We start from the raw sequence: 24,211 nt of genomic DNA, 5'->3' as shown, positions 1-24,211 counted from the left end.
TGAGGTTTAGTTGCATTCTTTTTAGCTTAGGTTTTGGAACCTTGGTGCTTTGAGCTGTGAGAGAACATCAGAAATAACTTCCTGCAGGATGACAGTTGAAGCCAGTATAGACAGTCCAAAGCCAGATCACAGTATCCAAGAGCTAGGCAAGAAGTGGCAACCTAAGCACAGAGCCAACCATTGAGACAGGGTTGGGCAAGCACATGGGCCAGGGGAGGAATGGCTGACTGTGGAGTTTTGATGCAAAAGCAAAATATACTTGTATGTGTTTCCTATATAACCTGTGTGTACATATCAGGTGCATATAAATTGACCTAATTGTGATGGACAGCCAAGATAAACATCCTTGTTGCCACTTCCCCTCGGAAACCCCAGGATGTTGTATTTGAACAGGACCCTAACTTTTCATTCACCCTCTTTCCGTTTCTTTCCACTTTTGAGGGTAATGTTTGCACTGATGGGCTTGTGAGGTCAGGCACGTAGGAAAAGCAACCCCAGCTTCTTTCCATCAAAGCTACATGTCTTGGTATCAGTGATTTTCCCCTAAATGCCAAGGCATCTGCTGTGAGGCTTTTCCCAGGATGATTTGGACAACAAGCACCTTCACAGAACCTTACGAGTCTGCAATATTTAGGTTTTGGTACAAAATGCTCTACCTTTGGAAGAGGCCCTATTGACTGTTGCCCAGTGGGCATGAGATGATTCAACCGTGAGGTGGCATACACTGATAGCTGGACACCACTGGACACCAGGGAGCACACGGTGGGACTTCTGAGGAAGTGAAGCCACTCTTCACTGGATTACTGAGATTGAGGGGGACATTGGGCTCCTCCAGTATCTCACCCTCGGTCACTGACATGGAGGGTAGGAGAGCTGGCATAGTAGTCAGGTTCACACTCCTACATGTACCCGGGCATAATCTTTGCTTTTAACACTAATCACCACACTTGGCAAAGTGTGTCCACAGTTCAAGGATAGCCATCTGCTTCCTCTTGAATACCTGATCAACTTTTTGTAGTCTGAGAGCTCTGTTGAGGCTCAGGGAGAATGCGCTGTGAGGAGGGGCCCCTGACTCATTGCCTACTCTGGTGAGTCATTTCCTGATAATTCTCCCCAGAAAGGTAGAATCAAGCCCCCACCTGTGAGGAGACTGGTACACATATGTTCATATTTCAGTAACCTTAATAAGTGGAAATTCTGAGCTGTGAAACAAAAAACTAGGGCTTAATTATCCACTTTGTGAAAAATCATGTTTGCCTAAAAGCAACATTTTCCTCCCTTCCCCTTCCTTCCTTCCTTCCTTCCTTCCTTCCTTCCTTCCTTCCTTCCTTCCTCTCTTCCTCTCTTCCTCTCTTCCTCTCTTCCTCTTTTTCTCTTTCTCCTATGTGGAGGAATAAATGTTTAAAAATTAAAGAACCACTGCAAAACACTCCCCTGAGCCTTGAACATAGCCTGTTTGAGGTCTATCATCAATGAGGTTAAAAAACATTTATTGGGGAAAAAAAGAAAATGCGGAATTATAGATTCCACAGCTACAGCATTGAATAGAGTTTTACTCATGGATCTTTCACATTTTTCTTTCACTCAGTATTTAAAAGTGGTATGTCACCAAAGTAACCTTTTCACTTCATGTCGCGGCATCCAGCAAGTTTGCTCCCTATTTTAGAGGAAGCCTTATGTTGTTGTTTAGTGAAACTTTCTTTGAGTGTCAAGAGGGCATACACTTATTTATAACACAATGATGTAAAATAACTAAGCCTATCCTTACCCTTTCTCTTCAGAATCATGGAAACATATCATGTGGCCTCTTGACCTCACAAAGCCTTGGCTAGAGTTAGGGCCACATTGATAACTAGACTGCTATACCCACAGGGCAAATCTGGAAGTGGAACCTCTCAGCCTTCAGACCCTCAGTCTTAAAGTACAGTTTAGATTTTTGACCTAAATCACAGATCAGCCTAAGAGCCAAATTGTGCCCACTGCCTGTTTTTGTCTGGCCAAGAGCTAGGAATGACCTTTACATTTTTGATAACAGGAAACACTACATTTGGATATAAACAAACTGATATTGCATCTTGGCCCACAAAGCCTAAAATATTTATCATCAGGCCCTTTACAGAAAAAGTTTACAACTCTTCATTTAAATGCATGGCTTATTAAATAATAACACATTAAAAAAATTAAAGCACACCTTATTACTGTTTTTATTCCCCATATAGCTGGCTCATGAGATTTAAAGCATATGAGAATTTTTTGTTGTTGTTTGTTTTGTTTTTTAATGAATTAAATCAAGGAATATCAAAGTCAAAAGCAGGCTAGCTAATTAATTGGCAAAGTAGTTCTAAGAATTTTGTACACAAAAAATCATTTTTGTTGTGCTTTGTATCTGAGGGATTAATTCATCAGTACAAATAGCACAGTTAAAATCACCTAGGATCCAGGTTGGGAGGACCATTCTCAAGGTCCACCGGAAGGACTTTGATCTGTTGGAATATATTGCACACTTGGGGAAAAACCTTTCTAGCAGGCTTTTCTGATGTTAAAGCACACCCTGAACCCGTGGGAATGGCTCACGTGCTGATTCTGATGCGGCAGGTGTGAGGCTCGGCCTGAGATTCTGCATTTGTAGCAGGGCTGTGGGGCTGCTGCTCTGTGATCCATGAATTGAGAGGACTCTGGCCCCTCTCCACTGAAACTTCACCACTTTTCCCTTGAGCTGTGATGAAGCCTGGTTGCCAAGGTAGTACTTTGCCCTTGAGAGTCAAGATCACAAAAATCAGGAAACACCTGGAACAAGTTTTTGTTTTACGGACATTTTACAGCATTGGCATTCCACCTATCAAGGTTAGTATGGAAATTTTAAAGGACAATTGCCTCAAACTGTGTATGTCTACCTGGAGGCAAGAGTGACAGCCTGGTGGCGGTACCTTAGAAATGCAATGCCGTGTATTAATCAGGCCAAGCAAACAGCAGACAAATGCTGATGAAGGGGAAAAAGCAATTCATAATAATCATAGAGAACTCACATTTCATAAGGTAAGCTAATTGTTATTGGGGTTACACTAAAGTTCACCCCATCTGTGCCTCATAAGTACTGCAGTGCACTGGCTTGGAGATTATGCAAAATCATAAGGCTGCGAGCACTAGTATTATTCTGACTTCTGAAGTTTGCATTATCAATAATAGTCATGGCTGGTAAATAGACTAACAGATTGAATTAACATATTGAATTAGCAACTTCCTGTTTCTGAGAATTGAGTAAGTCTTTTGATGTACTTGCTTCTAATGCTTTTTGGTACAGGTTTGGGTCTTCCTCCTTCCTTCCCTTCCTCCCTCTTTCTCTCCCTTCCACTTTTTCTTTCACTCTTTTATTTTTTGAAGAGATTTTCTGGTATGTAAGGCAAAGGGACCTTGCTATATATTTCATTTATGTAATTCAAAGTGACAGAGTTTAAAAAAAAATCAGTCTTCTTAAGTCATCTTATTTTTTTTTAGATCCATAGTCACATAAAGAAATGATTTGTGGAACTGAGAAGGATATGTCTATAAAGCACAACAAGAAAAAAGAATCTGATGTTATTATTAATGAAGCAGGTGGCTCATCTTTTCAAATTCCCATTTTGGCTGGGCAGTGATTTGCAATGGAAAGCTGACCTGTTCCTTTTTGCCAGGCTAACAAAGACAAGGTCTATTGAAAGTCAGGGTGAAAAAAGAAAGGGAAAAATTCTCTGTAATAGGCCTAAGTTATTGTTGCTGAATTTTTGTGGCTTCCCTTTTGAAAGCTAATTTTTGTCACTGTTTGTTGCCAGGAGCTTGCTAGTATGATGGAGATAAAACAGACTATAGTGATTTGTAAGAATCTCTCTACAACTAATGGATAATTGCTAATTCAAGTGTGGGAAAGTTTGAGGCACTCTTCTCTCTATGCTTATTCTGTAAGACATTTTTAAAAAGACAAAATGTAATTGCTTGGGGTAATCTGTATTCAAGATTTCTGAGTGGAGCTGTAAAATATTTAGCTGTCATAAATATGACGAACATATTTAGTCTATTAATTATAAGTGTCCCATCACATGGTCTCTCTACTTTGATTAAATCGGGTGACTAATCCAGGCAAAAGAGGCGGTAACTGACCTTTAAAGGTAGTTTCACAGTGGATCTGTCTGGGCTATAATTCTTTCTCATTTTAACAGAACAGATTTTAAGACTTATGAATATTTTAGAGTTCTACTTAGGTTTTTTTTCCCTCCTTCAGGGAAAGAGCTATTATGAGAGTGAATTTCTTTTTTCTTTTGTATCAGGTGTGGTCCGCGCAATTGCCGGAAACGGTTTTCTTGCTGGAGTCAGTTCACACAGTAGCTAATCCTAACTCACCTGTGAGCTGGAACTTTTCATAGCATTAGATTCAGCCAGAGCATCTGAGTGATAAGGATTTGTAGCTGATTTTGGGCTGAGTTACTGAAACCTGTTTTATAGAACAATTGCTTCAAATAGCGCCTGAAGGTGAGGCTGACGTTGAAGTAATATTCTGGTTTCCAGAAGAAATGCCTAATTCTGTGTGGGGTGGGGAGGGAGTTGCCTCATATCCACGTTTCAGAAAAATGAAACAACTTTCTGGACCTTTATCATGTTCTTTTAAACATGTTTTCAAACATTGAGTACTGGAAAATAACAAACACAAGAGTGTTAGCCTCAGTTTACCCTGTAGAATGTGATTCGTTCAAATAAAAATGTGCTACCGAAATGAGCCAGTAAAATCATTCTCGAAGTTTCTTTCTTAGGGAAAGATCATCAGGGGGTTGTTAGGTCAGCGTGTTTGCTCCCATTTATATCTTTATTTATCTTTCTGGATGCTGAGAATAAGAGTAGAAAACCTAGATGGACACATAGATCTTTCCCATGATAAGTTCTAATTTGGTTTCAGATGTAGAAAAGGAATGTGACTGGAAGTCTGCAATAGACAAGAGAGAGAGGGAAGGTTTTCAACTCTTAGCTGTCCAGGAGCTTGGAAGACACAGTCAAGTCCCAAATGGCAAAATGAAAGTTTAGGGTGAATAAGAGGTATACTCTAGTCACACCAGGCAAACCAGGGTTAGGTTACAGTTGGAGAAGCATAGCAGGCCACTCAGAGGTACCCAAATCTACCTGGTTGTATTTGTTTCAAATACTTATAGACACCAAACTACAGTAATTAGTAGTCATACTTTAACAGGGAAAGTGTAATAAAAAAAAAATTATGTAGCGGGGAGGAGGGTTGGAGATGGAAGAGGATATGAGGGGACTAAATGGTGGTGGAAAAATAAAATTTAAATTTAAAAAATGAGAAAGGGAGAAAGCTCATAAATTAAACTTCCTACTAGTTTGCATTTTCCTTGGGGTCTACCTCCACACACCTAAAGGATAGTCATTGAGTCCTGTGGCTTTGTGGACAAGTTTCTCCCCACTTGCCTGGTGCACAGAATAATAACAACAACCCTGTTCACTAATGCTTAAGCTGCTATTAAATTGCAGACACGTTGTCAATTGCAACTGAATGAAGATAGCGTCTAACTAAAGAATTAAACGTGAAGTGTATTAGCAGTATTAAGCACCCAAACCCTGATGTTACAGCAATGAAGTAGTTGTTTGAAAAACAAAATAGTCCACACAAAATATGAATGCGAACCATTTTAAAAATAGACTCTAAAATTATGTAAAATATAAGCTCTGATACAAGTGACTACAAACTCTTTCTCTGGACAATTGTCAAAGAAGGAACATAAAAGAACAATTATAAAAAGATAATGAATTGGATAAATTGTGATCAATGAGTTTGCTTATCCTAATTAGAAAATATAATTTCCATTTTTTTGCATTTGCATAGGAAAACCTTTTTTTCACCAAGGGAGGGTCTAAAATCTATGCTACATGACATTTGCGTTAGGATTCATGGTGCATTTCTTTGTCCGCTAGCTTGCTCTGAGGATAATGGACTCTTGTTTCGATGGACTGGTTTTGAATATCTCTAGGACTTTGCAACATCAGGAATCATATAATAGTGCCAAGAAGCCACGCCTTGCTTTGTCCTCCCTCCTCATTGAGTGTCCTCTTTCAGACAAGTGATTGTTCTTCTGTATGCAGCCTTGTGATGCCACATGTGGTTGTTAGAAAGAATTATAGGAAAATTTCAACGTTGTAATTTTTTTTGGCTGTACAATTTCTGAAACCTCTTTCTTTTTAAAAAAATATATTTTATTGATTTTTTACAGAGAAGAAGGGAGAGGGATAGAGAGTTAGAAACATCGATGAGAGAGAAATATCGATCAGCTGCCTCCTGCACACCCCTTCTGGGGATGTGTCCGCAACCAAGGTACATGCCCTTGACTAGAATCGAACCTGGGACCTTTCAGTCCGCAGACCGACGCTCTATCCAAACCGGTTAGGGCTGAAACCTCTTTCTATGCTTAGAGAAGCTCTAGTTATGTGAATTATGGTGGGAAGAAGAACTCAACCTGCCACTACTAGAGACCGAAAAAAAAAAAAAAACCCACCCAAAAAAGGCCAGATGCTTGCTCTTCATGACCTCTGACTTCTAGAGCTCAGCCAAACAGATGCTCTTACCTGGAATTTAATTCAAGAATGGGAACATAAGTAGGGGTGGTCTAGAGCAGCAGTTCTCAAGAGTGTTGTCCAGAAACCCCTGTGTGTCCCTATCACCCTGTCAGAGGGTCCACAATGTCTGATCTAATTTCTTAATCGCACTAGCACATTATTTCCTGTTTCACACTCATCTGAGTGTGCAGTGGTGTTTTCCAGAAGTGACGTGACATGATGTTGCGACAGATTGAATGCTGCTGAAGCTAGGAGAATCCAGCTGTTTTCAGGAAGTCATATTTTGCAGAAATGTAAAACAATATCATTCTCACTTTTGTTTGTAAGCTCTCTTGGCTCTTACTCATTTTTAATTTTTAAAATATATTTTTTATTGATTTTTAGAGAGAGAGAGGAAGGGAGAAGGAGAGAGATAGAAACATCATTAATTGGCTGCTTTTGGCATGCCCCCCAGTGGAGATTGAGCCCACAACCCAGGCATGTGCCCTGACTGGGATTGGAACTGTGACCCCCTGGTTCATAGGTTGATGCTCAAGCACTGAGCCACACCTGCTGGGCTCATTTCTTTTTTAATGCTGTTTCCTATTCTTCACAGTTATACATACACATCGTTTAAAATGTCAAAGAATTGACAAAGCTTAAGCAAAGCAGTGATCTCTTGTTTCTCCCCTGCCTTTCAGAGGCAGTTGTTTCTAATCTCTTAGCTTTGGATAGATCACAATTTGTTTATCCATTCCCCTGCTGAAGGATATCTTGGTTTCTTTTAAATTTTTTGAAATTATGAATAAAGCTATTATAAACATTAATGTGCAAACTTTTGTATGGACATATGTTTTCACCTCCTAGTATGGGGATACCAAGGAGCATGATTGCTGGATTGTATGGTAAAAGTATGTTTAGTTTTCTAAGAAAACTCCAAACTGCCTTCCAAAGTGATTGCTATTTTACATTTCCACTAGTAATAAATGAGAGTCCCTGTGCTCACATCCTTGTTAGCATTTGGTATGTCAGTGTTCTGGACTTTGGCTTTTCTAATAGATGTGTGGTATGTTATTGTTGTATTAATTCTCATTTGCGTTTTCTCTTTTTCCACAAATTATTTTTTATGAAAGTCAGTGGTTTCATTCACATATCAGTAAAGTGGTGTCATGTAAAAGCTGTGCTTAAAGAGGCACCAGTCACATACACACAGATATTTTTTTAGGGCGATGTTAGTAGAGGAAAGTCACAAAAACAAACATCTCTACAAATCTTGATTTTTTTAGCTATAAAAACTAGGATAAGAAATATAATTAATAATATTGTATTAACTATGCATAGTGTCGGTTGGGTACTAGACTTATTGGGGGGGATCACTTTTTAAGCTATATAAGTATCTAATCACTATGCTATCCACCTGAAACTAATGGTGAATGTCTACTGTAGTTGAAAAAAATTAAAAACTAGGAAAGGAAATTATTTCAAAGAGGCTCGGTTCAAGATGAAAAGAATTTTTAAAATTGTTGTTTTCTTTGAGAGTCATTCATGCTTAGCATCAAAGTTGGAATAGCTTGTGTGATGTTAACACCTGGTTCACTCTAAATTTCTCATGGTCCTAATGTCATTATCTTTTTATCAGTGTGTGTCTCTGGAATGGAGATTAGATTTGAACGGACAAGTAGGAGAGAATAGCCAAATCATTAAATTGAGTAAACAGCAAAGCAACGCATCCAATAACTGTTTAGAATTTTAATACCCAACAAATAGATTACAGAATATCAGGAAAACTTGAATCCTGCCTTCAGCCTCACTGCCTGGATCTGGAGAGTTCAAACCAGGCAGCCTGAATGGGGGTTTAAATGTTTGTAGGATCTGACTGGATTCTCAGGCAGAACCAGGAATTCAGGCACATCTTGACCTGTGGATCACCGATAGAAAAAACCCCCACTGAAGTTAAGGTTCACTTCCAGAACTTCTTTAGGGTAGAAGTTTAGAAATGATAACATAAGTAGCTTTAATTTGACCATCAGAGTAGCATTTGCAAGGCCCTTTCACAATAGTCTTACAAATTTCCTTCTTAGTTTTCTCTGCAAATGTTTGCTGGGCAGTATCCCCCTATATCTGCTGGGCAATATCATCCACTGGAGGCTCAAGAATCAGGCACCGCCTGTATGGTGATGGTCTTTTCTACTGAGTTCTAGACACGTCTTTCATTCATTCATCAACCTGTAGATTGACCCATTGAGAAACTCATTCATAAACATCTCCATAAATGGGCTCGATAGAACAATCTATCTATGAGGCCTTGAACACCTCATTATTGTCTCTATGAACCAATTTTATCTACGCTGTAGGTATGATAGTACATAGTGCTCAGTGTCATAAAGAATTTTAAATAAAACAATATTTGTAATTTTGTGTCTGGATTCCTACTGCTACTTCCTTAGTAGAGAATATCTTAACTTCTTTACTGGACTAGTACAATAGATTTCTGAATAGTTTCTTTGCCTTTTGTTTGTTTTCTTATCTATATAAATTCTCAGCCTATTGCTATATACTGTTCACGCTTCCATAAGAAGTGGTTGGGGTTGGGGAAGCAGACTCCAAGAGGAAAAGGTGGAGTTCACCTGTGGAAGGAGGTGACAGATACTATAAAGAACCCAGATGAAACTTACAGATCTAGAATCTGCTCCAGAAATGTGTAGCAAGCTCTCCCACCCCTGTATCTACAGATGCCTGTAAGAAAAAGATAACAGAGTTGGGGACCTTTGAAAATTGACAACATTTTTCTGAAAGGAAATTTTTAAGCTAAAAGGACACTATTTAAATGGAATGAGATAGAAATACCATTTATCAGCAGGCTTATGTTTGCCTACTAGTTCATAGTTTAGAAGAAGATAAATTAGCTAAATATAAAGATAGACACGTTATCTTCATGTTTAGTATAATATATAAACTTGCAACCATGAAATACAGACTTAAAGTGGTGTCTCCTGGAATTACAGTTCTGCTACTTTCCAGATAGTGGAACTTTGCTAACAATGTCTTCTGACTGATGATTGTTTCTTGGAAATCCTAACCTTTTACTCACTGCCCTATTAAAAAATACATTATTTATAAATTTGGAGTATAAACACATGACAATAGTTTTTCCTGATACTTGCTGTAAATTTTTTAAAACAGTCATATTAGACAATATAAATCTCTCTGGCCTTTGGCTTCTCCATGCAATAAGATAGTGATAAAAGGCTTTCCAATCCTTAGGGAAATGAAACATGACATGTTCTAGAGTTTGTAATTAACCAAATGGACATTCAGTTTTGATCATGCAAAACCATCTCAGAGAAACAGCCATATATTAAACTTTACTCAGCACAAAGATGAATGACGAAACTGTGACTAAATGACTTAATGGCTAGCGAATCAACTTAATTAATGGTTGAAGATTAAATGCAATGTGGAAGTTATGGAAGGAGACAAGAATTGTAAATGTTATAAACCTGGCCCTACCTATAGCTTTCTTTCCTGTCTCTTTCTCATCACACTCCAGGCTTTTTTCATACGAACATTCTTGAAGTCAGTGGTAATGCTCTTACCATGGAGCCTTTACACAAACTCTTCATTCTGCCTGGGACAGGCCGTCCCAATGCCCATCACTTATCCAGACATTCACTTTTCTCCTGCCCAGTATCTGTTCATCCTCGGGACTCAGTGTCTCATCACTTTCTTCCAGAAAGTTTTCCCATCCCCTTCCTCTTTTGTGCTTCTGTACTCTGTCACTCATCACACCTGAGCAAACTGCACTGGGGGCTGCCTGATTCTAACCATTCTTCCCAGTCCCTGCATTCTAAAGGACTGTCCTTCTTTTGCTTCCAGACACAGGATCAGTTATGCTCATTTGTTTTTAAATCCCCAGCATCTTTCACAGAGCCTAATAGATGGTTGATACTCAGTAAATTAATGCACATCAAGATGTGGATATGTTTTTAAGTTTTTCTTTTTGCTTCTTATAATCACACACACACACACGATGAACGTATTCTGGAAAATAGTTTCATTTAAAAAAACCTAGTTGTATTTTTTTTAATGTAAGTAACACGATTCACAATCTGTCTTGACTTGCCCGGCTCAAGGCTTTAGGTAAAACTAATAAATACTTTTGGTCATTAAACCATGTCATTTCAAGTGATAGTTTTATACCATTGAAAGATTAATTTTAACACATTTGCAAAGCAAACCATTAACTTGATTTATTATGAAACAGCAAACTTACTTAATTTGACCAGACACCATGCTGTCAGTAATTTGACAGTAATGATATTGTTTTCCCCCCAGTGAGTGAGATTAACAATACCAATTTGCTAAGTTAATGCTTGTGTGGATATTGTCAATAAATAATTGAGTGAGTAACTTGAATAAATTAAAAAGCAGATTCTGATATCAGGACTGCTGAACTGAAGAGTTCAGTTTGGTTAAATAAGTTACATTTTCAAACTACATATGTGTGAAATGTAATTACTTATTTTATTAAAATATATTTTATTGAATATTGAAAAAATTACATATAATAAAAGCTATCATAATATAAGATGAAATCAAATTATAAAATATCATTATCCAAGTGAATCAGGAAGCAGTAATTCTCTTTCTGTAACTGTTGTTGCTAAAATTTTCACCTTAAGAAACTTTTGGCATTACTATAATATTCTGGTTTACTCAAATTGACTTTAATGAGTTCTTTTCTAAACATGCAATGATGGAATTAAAAAAAATGTTATTATCTTTTGAATCCTAGGAACATGATAAAAATATGAGGAGACTAACATGTCTTTCAGGGGCATTTAATTATCATTTACTTTTTTTAAAATTAGAGCTAAAGTTAGAGTTATAACTTATTTTTTCTACCTTTCCTCTTCAGTCTATCTCTCACCTATCTATCTATCCATCGATCCACCCATCTATCTGTCTATATAAAATAGCTTAAATGACATGTTAAAACCAAACAGGTAGCTTCATATTGGAAGTACGATTTTTTAGCCCAATGCTCTTACATATACCAACTGCCATCAAATTTTGGACAAGAACTGGTCCTTCTCCTTGGGGTTATTTCTTTGTTGTATTTAGAAAGGGCCATTAGACAATCAGGAGTATTAGTCACTTAGTCAATATTTAAATAAAAGCAGTATGTCCTTAATTTAGTTTAATTTTGAGGAAAGTACACTGTTTGTTTTTTCACTTCTCAGGGATCGCCATCCTTTGTTGGAAGCAGAAGCCCACATTTGGATGTTACATTTCAGACCTTTTTAGGGGTAGAAATAGTCTACAAAATAGACCTCACAGAATTGATCAGATGACATGAGGTCTCCTTACGTTAATGTGAGCTAAGGGTATAATTGGTTGGCTTACTAATCTTGAAAATCTGCACACTCTCTCTGAAATCACTATTAGATTGGTTTATACCCAAACCCACCTGAGATTACACATGACATGGTTTGCTGATACCTCCAAGGGGATTACAATGGAAAGTTTTCTTTCTTACTCTGGTTTTGAGAAGGTAGTTCAACCCCATTAATTCTTCCTGGGTAAATCATTAGATACAGTGCATTTTAATAGTACTTCATAATCTATAATAATAAAAGGGTAATACTCTAATTAGACCGGACGTCTTCCTGACATCCTTCCTGACGAAGCCGGAGGCCAAGGGAAGCCAGCCCGCGTTCAGGTGCCTGTAGGCGGCCCGAGGGAAACAGCCTGGGCCCCAGATGCCTGCTGGTGGCTGGAGGAGGGAAGCCCAGGTCCCAGGTGCCAGAGGGAAGCCAGCCCTGGCAGCCTGGGTAAGGAAGGCCTACTCCTGCATGAATTTTCGTGCATTGGGCCTCTAGTATAGAAAAAAGAATTTTGCATAGATCAAATACATGTAAGGCTGGAAGGCTTCTCCTCTCAGTTCTATTCATTCATCTTCAACGTAGCTTGGCTTTTTATGTAAACCCTTGCCCCCTAGACTTAACTGAGATGGTCCCATTCTAAGTATCCAGCCTTCAGTCATTAATCTCATAAATAACTGGAATTTGTTAAGTCCTCTACCTAAAATCAATGCCCTGATCTGCTCTCTTCCAGGTTTTGCTCTTCACCATTAATAAACAACAAATAGCACAGTTTTTAAGCTTTCATATTTGTGTTCCTTTGCAGCCAGTTTCCAGCCAGGGCATTTTCCTGGTTATTCTCATTTCAACAGTGCATTCTTCCACTCCCACTGAAAGCATGTACATGCTTAGGGAGCACAGCCACTTCCAATACTCTGTATACCTGGCTCTCTATTGTCCCAATAAACCAATTTGAGAGGACTTTCTACTTTTAAAATATGAAATTCTATGATATGACATGTTTTAAACTTAATTTCATGAATATTTTAATTTTCATTTTTTTCCTAATAACTTAGGCTGCAGAATATTTTATTTCTTAGGGTTTGAACTATTTGGGTGTACATTTTATCTGTGCAAAGAAGTTGTTTGCACAGGTTTAAATTACATTTTCTCTTCCATCTATCTAATATAACAAACCCCAAAAGTTTATGCCACATTCAACAACCATGTTAGCTTTACTCTTAAAACGTATTTTATATTTTCATTGCTTTTCAGTGTGTTCTATTTGCCTATCAGTATTATTCAGATGAAATTGTGATTAAAGGTAGTATGTGCATAATTTTTTCTATAAATATTAGTTTAAGAATGGGTTTATCATTGAGATTTTAATATAGTTAAAAATTTTATATCAATAACAGATACCTAAAAACATCTGCTCTTTATATTTTATCCAGATCATCTCTCCTTTAGAGCTTTTTATCTTTCCCCACAAAATCAAGAACCCAGGAAGACTACCAAAGACTTTTTAATGAGAGGAAAAATTCAGATATTCTCAAGAGGGCGATGTAAAATGGTTTTAGCTATTAAAAGATAATATCAAAGACAGTACAAGTGCAGAGCCTTGAAAATGGATCAATTAGGAATCTATTGTATCCTTGGGAGAAGGAGTACTTCAATTAAAAAATTGAGACCATGGCTATTAATATTATTAAATGAAGACAACAGAAGCTGTGATACATTTTCATTTACTATTGTAATGCCCAAGGGCCAATTGTAGCTGGTATATAAGGTTAAGTTATTTATTTTTTTTCAAGACTACATGAATTCTCTAAAAGTAGGCTTGGCCCCCCAAAAGCTTCACTCTTTTAAAAGTTTTCTTGATCTACTTAAACTTTGACCTCCCTCCTGCATGGTATAGAGAATTTATTGACTATTTGCTGGAGAAGAACAGAGCAATCATTTCTAAATATTATAATCAGGATGTGGTATCAGTATATATATCATGAACATATGTATGTATGATAGATGTGTATATGTGCATTTATGCTTTTTACAAATATTTATTAGCTTACAATGAGACATTGTTGATACTGGACATCAGAGCATTCTGTTTTCCATCAGACAGTTCTATTAATAATCTGGCCACTTGTCATCATCTCTAGTATTACCATCCTATCTAATATTACCACACAAGTCCCAGACATCACCATCTCTCCCCTGGATTACCCAGATAGCATTCTAGCTGGTCTCTTTGCTTTGTGTCCTGCCCCTTTGTAGTCTAGTCTCAATAAATAAACTGGAATGATCCTTTTAAAGGTATATTCAGTAATGTTCCTCTCTGTTGAAACCCACAAAAGTACCCATTTTACCCCAAGTAAAAGCAAAAAGTTACTTATGACTTATAAGGCTTTAAATTGATCTGGCCTTCTGTTATCCTTCTGGCTTGTTCTAAACCCTCTTTGTCACACTCGTTTGGCACCAGCCATACTGCTTTCTTTGCGCTTCTTTAACAGACCAGACATGCTCCCATCTTTAGGCTTTTGCACTGATTTTTCCTTCTTCCTGGGATACTACCAGTATTTTCCAAAGATTCTCATGACTACCACCCTCACCTTTTACATTTAAATCTTTGCTCAAATATCAACCTTCAAAACTAGATTTTCCTTTGTCACCTTATTTAAAATTACCTCCCCCTCCTAGAACTTTAAATTATGTCACCTTCACTACCTTTTTAAAAAATGTACCATAGCAAATAATAGGTACCTAATTCATATTTGTTAAAGGAATGAAGTAAATTACATTATTTATATCAGTGACACTTGAAATCAATGCTGATTATATGGGAGAAGAACAAATCTTTCCTCTGTAGTTATAGGATAGATATTTTTTCCTATAAATCTAATATACATAGAGAAATTATTTTGCTTGCTTCATTAGCATCATTTGAATCAATTACATTTATAAATAATGGGCACTTTGTTGTGCATGTTAGCTTAGATTGTGCACACACAGTATTTGTCCTGTGTAAGTGATTTATTGAATTAACTGAGGTAGATGTGGAGTAACTGAGAAAAAAGTCTATTTCCACAGCTTGCGAGCTGGTTCTAATTACTTATCTCTGCTGGATAAGGGTGTGTGCTCCATTTCAGTGCACCTGAGTCATCTGTTCTTCCAGTTCAGATGAGCCATACACATGCTTAATATCATTAAGCATCAATAGCTAGTGCATTTGAGTAGGAATGTTGGATATAATAGTTCCAAAAAAAAGAAGATATGAAAAATAGATATTATATAGCATTTAGTGCTAACATGTCTCTTTAACTTACATGTCTGTGTTTTAATTTCACTGACCATCAGTATTAGGAACACATCTAAAGCTTTGTCTGAATATTATTTACTTGAATTGATTTTTGTTGCTGGGAAGGAATTATTCCTTTGATGTGTAATGAAGCCAATGACTACATTTCCTTAAAACAATTTTAGGTTTAGTGCTATTTTCTTTGCATAGAATAATTTTTAAAACAGATTACTGTTTTAAAATAGAACACTGATGATATTTATCTAATCTGAATGTTAGAAACATTTCCCACTTGTAAAGGTATTCACTGACATTGAAGTAAGTACATTCTTAAAGTTTGTCTTTAAGATTATTCATGCACATGTTTATCTTTCATTGCCCGTATTTGGGAAGGAGACTTAGAGGAGATGCTCTTGAAGCCTATGTTGGAATTGCTTTATGTTTTTCTCCATTACAAAATGTAATGGGGACTGCAGTATGCAGTCATACACAATAAGAAAGTTATACATACAAGCAATTAAAAAACCCAAGTTTAGAAGCATCTAATTCTACTTATGGAAATGCAACTGTGTCTGAACAAATACAATTTTACTCTACTGTCATCATTATTGTTGCTAGAACATCTGGATGCCATTACAGATGTACTTGGAGCACTCCAGGCTCATACTTTCAGGGTCACCTTATCAGTAACACTTCGATGCCTCACCCTTTTTGTTCTCATTTGTTTGAACAGTGGGAATTCTAGTATTTTTGATGCTTTCTCCTCTTTCATTAATTCAATAATTATTTACTTAACATAGACTCAAGTTAGGTATCACTTAAAACTCTTACATATTTAATGCAAGAGTCCTCTAGGCAGTAGTTTGCTTTTTTTTTGGTCATAAGTAAGGTCACTTCTAGATAAGTGCTGCTCAATAGCATTTTTTTGTGATGATGGGACTGTTCCATGTGGTGACAGGCACTAACCACATGGGGTTATTGAGTATTTGATATGTGGCTAGTGTGCCTGAGGAACAGAACTTTTCATTTCATTTAAATTTAAATAGCCACATATAGCTAGTGGCTAACATATTGGACCTCTCAGTCCAAGATATTATTATTTCTACAGGGTTAGTAGATCCTACAAGGAATTTGGACAAGAATGACTGTGTTCTCTCTCCTTCAGCTCTCGACCTCTGTGGGATTTGGGCCATATTTTCTCCTTTTAAGCTTTTGTACAACTAATCATTGTGCTTTGGACCATGCTTACCCCATTGTCAGTCAGCTCCTGAATCTCCAGGATTGCACACACATTGTTGCTAATGTCCCTTTGACCACTGGGGTAACCTTGGAGAATTTCGAGTCTGAACTCCCCCCTTTCCATGACTTAGTATTTATTGCTACCTCCTATCTTCCCAGAACTATGGGTTGTTTCTGGTCCTCCTGGAGCATTCAGTGTCCTACCACTAAGGCAGACTATGTGGACATGTTTTTAAGGTATCTGCCATTCTACCCCTGTGTCCTTAACACCAATCAGGAAACCTGTTGGATGAGTTACATGCTAGTTTCATTTTTAAAAATTCTTACAAAATGTTTTGAAAAGATTCAGAGTGTTGCCCGAAGCTTGTTGCCTTCCATGCTAATTCCTGAACACTGGCCCCTGGCCTCTTGTTTTACTTCCTTGCTGCAGGAGTGTGTAAGTGTCTTCACCCAACTGGAGGTAGGTCTCAATGGGAGACCTGTCTTGATACCACATGTGAAGACTTCTGGTTTACTTCCCCTTTCCCTATATCTTGCTAGCCGGATAACAGATATTTGTAGGAAAAGTACACATATACATAGTTTTTGTGAGGGGGACACGCACTAGACTTTGTGGTCTTGTGGGCCTTACCTGTCTAGATAAACTTGAGCTGTCATACCAGAACCTTTCAGGAGAGAATCTGTTCGTGAAGCTTACGTGTTTACTCCTTTTTCTAGCCAATAAGAAAAAAAAATATTAACAACAAATGTAGATGCTTTTAAAAAATCTTGTGTCAAAGTTCACGCCAGGGTGATGCTACTGTGCTCCTTTGTCATTTATAGCACAGTTCTCTTCTTTTCAAGGGTGCACAGGCATGTTGCTAGGAAAAGCTTGTTTTATTTTATTTTTTTAAAAAATATATTTTTATTGGTTTCAGAGAGGAAGGGAGAAGGAGAGAGAGATAGAAACGTCAATGATGAGAGAGAATCATTGGCGGGCTACCTCCTACATGCCTCCTACTGGGGATTGAGCCTGCAACCTGGGATGTGCCCTCACTGGGATTCAAACTGGTTCATAGGTTGACATTCAACCACTGAGCCACATCAGCCAGATGAATAAGCTAGTTCTAGTCTGGGTTACACATACCCTCACATTGGAATCACTTCCCTTAGAAACCAACAGAGTCCTGTCCATTCTGTCAGATTTATTCCATCCTTACATAGGGATTTTCCTCTTCAAGGCCTCTTTGTTGCTCTCAGTAACTGCCTTTGGTAATTAAACCTCCCAAATCTACTTATGTATTTCTGAATTTACATTGTGGACAATGTTCAAGATCTTTCCTACATGACTTGTGGGCACCATATAAGTCATTGTGTATTAACAGGGGGTTAAATATCCCTGAATTGGTACAGAGCCCTGACTGCCTAATGTACCCAAAGACCTCTGACTGAAGTGTACTCAATTTTGCGTGCTGGGTGAAAGGCTCATCTGAGTCTCACATTTGACTAAGCCAAGATAATCTACCCTAAAAAAATTTACATAAGAGATGGAAGTTGCCGGGTTCTTGTTCCAGCATTAAGAAGGGTTCAGCAATGTGGAGAAGGCTGTGCGTAGATTAAATACGAATCCAGAGACGAAGCGTAATTTTGAGAGGCATTTGGGGGTCAGAGGAGCTTAGCTAAAGGTGCTAAGATCTAAGTTCTAAGGTCTCAGGTTTCAGGTCTAAGGTCTCCTTGTCTAAGGTTTAAGGTCTAAGGTCTAAAGGTCTCCTCGTCCCAGAACCCCATGCTTTTTATTAACACAACTTGTCCTGAGGCGAGGCAGAGATATACACTTCAAAGGGTATACACAAGCATTGTCAGAATGGGAGAATTAGCCTATGGCTGTTCAGGTGTTTGGCCAGTAGGAGGCAATAACATGTAGATTAAGATGCCCTTTTAGCTGTCTGGCAGCCAACAGTCAGTTTAATGTATCCTATTCAAGTCTGGGAAAATGCCCTTGCCACTCCAGATGATTCCAGCCCTGCTGGAATTTGTTTCTGGCAGGAAGTTATACCAAAAACTTGGAAGTTGCCGAAACCGGTTTGGCTCAGTGGATAGAGCGTCGGCCTGCGGACTGAGAGGTCCCGGGTTCGATTCCGGTCAGGGGCGTGTACCTGGGTTGCGGGCATATCCCCAGTGGGAGATGTGCAGGAGGCAGCTGATCGATGATTCTCTCTCATCGATGTTTCTAACTCTCTATCTCTCTCCCTTTCTCTCTGTAAAAAATCAATAAAATATATTTAAAAAAACAAAACAAAACAAAAACAAACAAAAAAAAACCTTGGAAGTAAACTGGAAAAGCCTGTACGTCACTGTGATAACGCAAATGTTCTATGAAGAAAGAATATGAGGGGCCCGGCTCATATGACTATATACATAATATACTTGGGCTGTTCTCTTGAAGAGGCAGTAGAGTGAAAAATAATGTGGTATATTTATAAGAGCTTTTATATACCTGGGCTTACTTAATTCTAATGAAAACTTACTGAGATACATAGAAATGAGGAGATTGGGATCCAAAGAGGTCAAGTAACTTGCTCAGTTAAATTACGTTAAAAAATAATTTATCCCAATGCACAATATTAAAAAATTATTTAAAACGAAGAATACAAGTTTAGATTTGGGGGCACCGTATTCACTCTTTATCCTGAACTTAAACTACCTAATTGGATTTCTTTGCTATGTTATTGTTTAATGTGTTCCTTCATTTGTTTCTAAGACCCCTAAGGAAATTTCTGATAATTTAGCTGGAAGTTTATTTTTCTTATAATAAAGCATTTTCCTCCATTTTTTGAGAATTTAAAATAAAAGTAACAAGACCTGACCAATGTTGCTCAATGGTTAGAGCACCGGTCTGCACACCAAATGGTCAATGGTTTGATTCCTTGTCAAGCACACATACCTGGGTTGCAGGTTCCATCCCAGCTACCAATGGGGCATGTGCAGGAGGCAGCCAAACGATGAGTATCTCACACATCGATGTTTTTCTCTTCCTCCCTTTTTCCATCCCTCCCTCTAAAATTCAATGGAAAAAATAACCTCACGTGAGGATGAACAAAATATATAGATATATATAAAGGTAATCAAAGAGGTTACCCAATTGAATGATGTCACCTCTCAAATTATTAGTCAAAACAGCTAACAGTCCTTACCTCTGTGGCCTCAGAATGTAATGGTCACATTTTTTTCTGCCACTTATTTTTCATTTCATTGGGAGATTTGGTCTGAAAGGACTGCAAGAAGCAAATTTAAATTTAGTTCTGTTCAATTGTCTTTGTTCATTTCCCTTTATAATTATTGTTAACGTGAAAATACTGTGAGCCTGTGACAGAGGCAGGGCTTTGCTCACCATTCTTGTCCACCTGAGTCTTCACCCTTGCACTCCTGGAGGACAGTGGCCCGTCCCCTCTGCTCATTCACAGGCCTTGGCTGATGTGTGCTGTGCTGATTGTTTTCTCAGCCCGGAGGTGTATGTAATGGAGTGGAGAAAAGAGGTAATGAAGAGTGTCCTTACAACTGGCACGAGAGTTCCTTTGCCTCCTCCCACTATCTCCATCACCCTGTCCAGCTGGGCATCATTAAATTCATATCTACCTTGGAAAAGTTGCTGATGCAGTAGAAGACATATGTGCAATGAGGCAGGTGGTTTCTCTTGTCATGGAAAGAGAGTTTGAGAACAATGATATTTGATTATCCTATGACTAAACTATGTGTGAGTGTGTAGGCTGATATGGAGTATATAAAATCACAAAAAGTATTAATGGGAGAAAGGTATAGTGGGATGTTGGAAATGGCACTGGGATAGGGGCCAGTTTTGCCTCTGATTAGATGTGACCTTAATAAAATCTCTTGATTCCTGCAAGTCACTATTTCTACACTGTCAGAAAAAGTAAAAAAAAAAAAAAAAAAAAAAAAAAAAAAAAAAAAAAAAAAAAAAAGCTGTGTTTGCTTGACTCACAGGACCTGTATGTAGAGCAAGTGTGGAACTCCTTTAAAAACTCTAAAACACTGCAGAAAAATATGGAGCTAATTAAGTCACATTTGGGGTGTCTCCTCTGAAGAACAAATACATTGAGTATGCCGCAACCTTTATTTTAAAACAATCTTTTAATTTGAAAGGACATAAACTTAATAAGATACATTATTCCAAGGAATAAATTACATCCTGAGAATTAATTGGGAATTTTGGAGGCAACATAAATTTGAACAGTTATTTTCTAGATGAGGTTCTGTTGTCCTACTCCAGTTGCTGCAGCTCATGAATTGGTCAATTTACCATCAAATCATAATTTATGGATGAGAAAGTCTGCTCTAACAATTCAAACTCATAGTCAGCCAAACGAATGCAATGCTCTTTAGGTTCTGAAGACTGTATTAGGCAGCAGTGGGGCACAAAAGGATAGAGTTTATAACTAATGAAAAAGACTTTCTCCCAAGAAAAAGGCTTAAGTCATTAAAAAGATACAGATGAGAGAAAGTCAACTAATTTAATGTTGAAGATACAGGAAAATACAGTAAAAATCAAGGTGAGCTGAGGCTTGTCCAAGAAAGCCTATGAAGTGTGACTTTTAGAAAATATTATATTCTTTGATCCGTACTATGATTGAAAAGCAAGTTTATTTCTACATGAGAGATTTTTATAATTTATGTAATTTTGGACCTCTGTTTATCCATTTTCTAAATATAAAATTGTAAAAGAAAAAAACTAAGTCCAAACCATCTATACATATAAAAGCCTAAGTGACCGTTATGACCGAATAACTGGAACAATTGGTCGACCAGTCACCATGATGCACACTGACCACCAGGGGGCTGCGCTCAATGCAGGAGTTGCCCCCTGGTGGTCAGTGCGCTCCCACAGCCAACCTTCTGCGGCCAGCCGCCAGTGTCAGTGTCCAGCGTCCATTCCTTCTGCGCCCAGTCTGGTGACTATCGCCTCCTCTTCCAAACCCACCAGAGCCTTTGGGCCCCAGGCTGGGACAGAGAACCAGGATGGGAGGCAGCAGACGCAGCCCCTTTCCCAGAGGGGCCGAGGGCCGGCTCCCTCCTTGGGGCAGTGGCCAACCTCCTGCACCTTGTCCCTCCCCCTGGCCAGCAGGTGCTGATCAGCCCGTGGTCTCTCCCCTTATACCCCCCCAGGCAGCAGGTCCTGATCAGCCTGGCCCTGATTGACCCTGATTGCTGGCCCGGCCTAGGGACCCCACCCATGTATGAATTTCGTGCACCAGGCCTCTAGTATTAATTATAAATTCCTTAGTGAATTTTTTGGCTCTATTTTTTTCCTGCTTCTATTAAAGTAGAATATGAATGGATAACTTTTAAGATGTACAAAATCCTTTCACAACAAAACCTGTTCATAATATACATGTCACAAGGAGTGAGGTAGGAAAATAAAACATTCCCTGCATGGCCATAACCGGTTTGGCTCAGTGGATGGAGCGTCGGCCTGTGGACTGAAGGGTCCCAGGTTCAATTCCGGTCAAGCGCATGTACCTTGGTTGTGGGCACATCCCCAGTAGGAGGTGTGCAGGAGGCAGCTGATCAATGTTTCTCTCTCATCGATGTTTCTAACTCTCTATCTGTCTCCCTTCCTCTATGTAGAAAATCAATAAAATATATTTTGTAAAAAAAAAACCTCTCAAAACATTCCCTGCATGAAGTCACTTCCTAAAAGTAAGTTAATCACTTTGAGCTTTAGTATACTTTTGTATGCATACTGTCCAGGCAGCTTTTGCCTAAACTGAAATATCATTTTGTAGGAATTACCAAGGGCAATGAGGCAGTCTGTCTGTCTTCAGGCCTTCCTTGGAGAGTGTCCAGAAAGCTTAATATACTCCCCCCTTCCCCATTTTTTATATTTTTTAAAACAAAAAGGCTCTTCTTTATAAAATGAACTTTCCATTCTTACTTTTGCCTGGAGATAATTACTTTAGAATATCTGTTATTAAAGTGACTACCCACCAAAGTCTCTGAAAATGAGAGGACTCTGTATATAATGTGGGTGAGGAGTTAAAAGAAATCTAAGCAAGCATGTTATAAATAATTTTATTTTGGTATAAAATTTGTAAAAAGATTTAGCTTTGTAAGAGTTATATCAGAAATATCAATATAAATTTATCTCCTTGAAAATATTTTTTAGCTCTACTACTAAACAGATCTATGAAAGGTGTCACTTTTTTAGAAAATACCATTAATCTTACGGAACAAACTATTTGTACTCAGGTGTTGGTCTCTAATGCTGTCCTTTACCCAAAAGGAACCAGAGGAGTATTTTTGTGTGGCAGGAATCTCACAATGATCCAGAACCTTCTTGCTGTTCCCAGAGAGAAACTATTTTTTTTTTAAAGAAAAAAAATGTGTGTGCATTTGGGGGCCGGGGCATGTTGTTGAATCCGTAGAGCTCAGTTAAAGTGGCGTCCACAGGTATAGATCTTATATTTTTAGCACCATAAAGAAAATAACAATTCCTCAAAGCTATGGGCAAATAATATGGGGTATTTTAAAGGGAAGGCAGCCATAATTTCCAATAAGTTATCATGAAAAGGGTTTATATTAAGCAACTTGAACTATATGCATACTACATTCAATTATTGCTAAATATCTGAATTAAAATCTCTTTGCAATTTTCTATGGCTTTCCATTATATCTTATTGTTAAAAGCAAAACAAACAACAAACAAAAAAACCACTATCTCATGTGAAAGACCATCCAGAGATGGAGTAAGCTGCAATTCCCATGTTGCCAAGGACCCCTGTCCTTCCCATGCCATTTGGTCATGCAGTGTTTGCTTCTCTACAAAGATGGTTGTCTAGTTGTCAGTAAACTAAAGGCCTGGTGCACGGACTTGTGCACATTGAAAGGAAATTAATTAAAAGGTGGCCAGCAGGGCGGGACTGGGCAAGATGGGCCAGACACGCCCTGAAGCCAACCTCTCTTGGTCCCTCCCCAGCCAGCTGCACCTGGGGCAGTGCCAGGGCTTGAAGGGCATCTGCAGAGTGAGCAGTCCCTTTGGCAGGTGAGGTCCCTTGGCCTGGCCTGCGGCGATCAGGCCAAAACCGGCAGTCCGACATCCCCCAAGTGGTCCCAGAGTGTGAGAGGGCACTCTGCAAAGTTGCTATTGCTCAGCAGCTCCTGCATTGAGTGTCTGTCCCCTGGTGGTCAGTGCACATCATATCTACCAGTTGGATGGTCAAATGACCGGATGGTCACTTAGGCTTATATATATATACTAGAGGCCGGGTGCACAAAAATTTGTGCACTCGGGTGGGGGGGGAGGGGTCCCTCAGCCTGGCCTGTGCCCTCTCGCAGTTTGGGACCCCTCGGGAGATAACGACCTGCTGGCTTAGGCCTGCTCCCGGGTGGCAGAGGGCAGGCCCAATCCCTAGGTGCAGCCCCTGGTCGGACTCAGAGCAGGGCCGATTGGGGAGTTGGGGCGCTGCCCCCTGTCATGCACAGAGCAGGGCGGATCGGGAGGTTGTGATGCCACCCTCAGTCATGTTCAGGGTAGGGCTGATTGGGGGGTTGGGGCACCGCCCCCTGTCACACTCAAGGCAGGGTCGATGGGGAGGTTGCGGCGCCAACCCCTGTCATGCACAGAGCAGGGCCGATCAGGGAAGTTGGGGCACTGCCCCCTGTCACACACAGAGCAGGGCGGATCAGGGGGTTTGGGTGCTGCCCTCTATCACCCACAGAGCAGGGCCGATCAGGGGGTTGAGGTGCC

The sequence above is a fragment of the Myotis nattereri genome (assembly GCF_964212035.1).
Source record: "Myotis nattereri genome assembly, chromosome: 14".
Lineage (NCBI taxonomy): Eukaryota > Metazoa > Chordata > Mammalia > Chiroptera > Vespertilionidae > Myotis > Myotis nattereri.
The sequence above is the reverse complement of the archived record's forward strand: the minus strand, read 5'-3'. Positions refer to the sequence as shown.